The sequence below is a fragment of the Mus pahari genome, chromosome 10, assembly GCF_900095145.1.
Source record: "Mus pahari chromosome 10, PAHARI_EIJ_v1.1, whole genome shotgun sequence".
Classification (NCBI taxonomy): domain Eukaryota; kingdom Metazoa; phylum Chordata; class Mammalia; order Rodentia; family Muridae; genus Mus; species Mus pahari.
In genome coordinates, this window is record NC_034599.1 from 52,739,078 (window position 1) to 52,742,524 (window position 3,447).

Below are 3,447 nucleotides of genomic sequence, written 5' to 3' on the forward strand. Positions count from 1 at the left end.
TGGGTGCAGGTGAGCCGGCCCTGAGGGCATGAGACCTGACCTTAGCTCCTGCTGATGGCAGTACTGGGTGGCCTATCTGGAGCAGAGCTGGGGAGCTCATGCTGTGATGAGGATAAGGGAGACCTGGTAGGCTGATCAGCTCAGCTACTACCCAGGCCCAGATCTAGACCTATGAATTGGCAGGCTCCAAAATATATATTATCTGTTGAGGCCTGCCCCCTAGCATAGCTGTAGCCATTTTGTTCCATGCCCACCAGCCATTTCATATTGTTGCTATGATATGCCTGCCAGTCATTGATATGGAAATATAAATTGACTCAGAGCAGGGTCATGCTGACCATATACCCTGTTATGTTCTGTATGAGGTTTGTTAATCTTAGGAAATTCCACAAAACTTTACATAGGACTCATCAAACTAAAGGTCAATATGAACTGTTATGTCTAAAATGGCCTGACCACTGGGCAGCACTTCCAGCATCCGTGTATGAGCTCATTGTGGTTTTTGTGGGTTTAGCCTTTATAAGCTGACATAGAAAACTGTTCTGGGTTGTAGCCTCAGCCCCTGAATTCTGAGCTATGGTCCTGATCAATCAATCTTAGGGTGTGCATTCAACCAACCATCCCTGTCTGACTGAGATCAGTGTTTGTGTGGTTTGTGGGGTAATGGACCCCAACACTCTGTGAATGGTTGGGGCTCATTAAAGGGCCAGTCCTGCTGGTCCGAAGCTGCAGGATCTCCATGACACAGGGCAACAACAGAATAACCAAGAGGAGTCCTGGTGAGGATCCAGTATCGATGGTGTTGCAGAAGCCAGATATCTCAAACCATACAAATGACTCACTGCAATGAACATTTGCAAGTGAAGATGTGTAGGCAGAGGGCTACACTGTGGGACACACTGTGACACACTATGGCTTCCATGATGAGATGTTCTCTATGTTTTCTTTTCACTTTTATTTATTTATTTGGGGGGGTATTTGTTTTGTGTGTTTTTATTGTGGGGATGGAAGGTTACAAGGGTGAAGGGTAGATATGAGGCAATGGGGAGATGAACAGGACTGGGGTGCATGACATGAAACTCACAAAGAATCAATAGAAAGTTAAAAAACAGAAATAAAAAAAAACTAGAAGTATTGCTGTTACCTTCTCAACCAAAGTGCTTGATCTTTTTCCTTCTAGAGCATCCTACGACTTCCCACTGCTCTTGAGATCAAGACTTAGATTCCATCACATAGTCTGCAGGACCCTGGGAGGATCTAACTTCTTGCCAATCTCTTTGGTTTTAGCTTCTCTTCAGGTTACAGTAGTGGGCTCAGGAAAGCAACCCGGATGATGTCACTACCTTATAAATGTAACCTTTATTTGCCCGATGTAATAATTGTCATCACAGAGGTTTACTGTTGAATACACTCACCCTTTCCAGTTCTTTCTGAACTCTGAGTGACTGGTTCAAATCATCTGTTCTGGCTCAAAACTTCTCTCCAAGCCGACTGATTCAATCTGGCTTCTCTCGGCTTCTCACTGAATTGCTCTACTTGGCCTCAAACTGACTCTGGCAAATTGTTCTAATCATCTGGCTCCATCTTATCCTCTAGCTTCAACTTCAACTGCCTCTGCAAGCTCAACTGCATGAACTCACGAAGGAGCTCAGCTCCGCTGCACTGCACTCATTGCACTGACTCCTCATTTCCTCAGTTCTCAACTCACTGATGATCTGATCTCTCCCTCTCCTTCTCCTGCTTCCTTCTCTTTCTCTCCTCTCTCCGCCCTCCTCTTTCCTCTCCCCTCCTTCTTTCTCTCCTCTCTGTCTCCTCTCTCTCTCTCTCTCTCTCTCTCTCTCTCTCTCTCTCTCTCTCNCTCTCTCTCTCTCTCTCTCTCTCTCTCTCTCTCTCTCTCTCTCTCTCTCTCTCATAGCTTTTCTCCTGAAAATTGGTCTATCCCAACTCTGATTCACTCTGTCAAATCTTTCTCTGACTTATTTTGTCTGCCCCTTAATTAGACATTGTTTGGGATTAAAGGTGTGTACTAAAAGATTCTAGCCAGAGGGATTAAAGTTGTGTGCTAAGGGTGTGTCTGTATTTCATCTAGATCACACAGATTTAGGAGGTCTTGCTTGCTGGATTAAAACTTCTCTATATAGAGCTGCCCTCGGAGGGCCGCCAGGGGCCATTGCACCTCCCCCTGCAGTTCCTCTGTTCCTTTGCACCCCATGTGGTAATTGGTGCCAGACTCAATCAGGGAGGCTGCCACATGTGCACCATGTCAAAGAAAAGAGGACTGAGTGGGGAGGAAAAGAGAACCCGGATGATGGAGATATTTTTTTGAGACAAAAGATGTATTCCAACTGAAAGACCTGGAGAAGCTTGCTCCCAAAGAGACAGGCATCACTGCCATGTCAGTGAAGGAAGTCCTTCAGAACTTGGTAGTTGATGGTATGGTTGACTGTGAGAGGATTGGGATGTCCAATTACTATTGGGCTTTTCCAAGCAAGGTTCTTCATGCCAGGAAGCGCAAGTTGGAGACTCTGAACTCTCAGCTATCAGAGGGAAGCCAGAAGCATGCAGATTTACAGAAGAGCATTGAGAAAGCTAGACTTGACCGGCAAGAGACGGAAGAATGAGCCATGCTTGCAAAAGCATGAACTTTTTTCATTTCAAGACCAAAGGGAACAACTTAAGGCAGAAGCTGAAAAATACAGAGAATGTGACCCACAGGTTGTGGAAGAGATAACGTCAAGCAAATAAAGTAGCTAAAGAAGCTGTCAATCGATGGACTGATGACATATTTGCAATAAAATCCTGGGCCAAAAGAAAATTTGGGTTGGAAGAAAGTAAAATTGATAAAAAAAAAAAAAACTTTGAAATTCCAGCAGACTTTGACTACATAGAGTGTTGGTGCTAAACAAGGATCTGTGAGCTTGTGAATACGTCGTTTTAAACATCTAACTAATGCTACCCAATTATCATCTATCTGTTAATTCTTTATCATTTTGTAGCTTTAAATAACGTATACAATGAGGAAAAAAACCTTCTCTATAGTAGCTGAGACAGAAAAGTGTTCTTTTTCCCTCTCTTAGAAATGGGGGGGGGGGGTTTGCTGGTGAGATGGCTCATCAGTTAAGAGCACTGACTGCTCTTCAAGAGGCCCTTAGTTCAATTCCCAGCTACCACATGGTGGCTCACAACCATCTGTAACAGGATCCAGTGCCCTTTTCTGTTGTGTTTGAAGAAAGTGAAAATGTATTCACATTAAATAAATAAATAAATCTTAAAAAAAAAAAAAAAGAAATGGGGTATTAGCAAATGTGAGGTGAGAAGATGCTTGAGCCATGGTAATAGGGGCTAACCCTCTCATGTCACTGGGCATGTTCCCATGAGAAGATGCTTGAGCCATGGTAATAGGGGCTAACCCTCTCATGTCACTGGGCATGTTCCCATGAGAAGATG

At 44.1% G+C, this 3,447-nt stretch overlaps 1 pseudogene; it reads left to right on the top strand.

Annotated features, from left to right (window-relative positions):
* Positions 1 to 2,260: 2,260 nt before the first annotated feature.
* LOC110328349 lies at positions 2,261 to 2,902 on the top strand (annotated as a pseudogene).
* Positions 2,903 to 3,447: the final 545 nt, after the last annotated feature.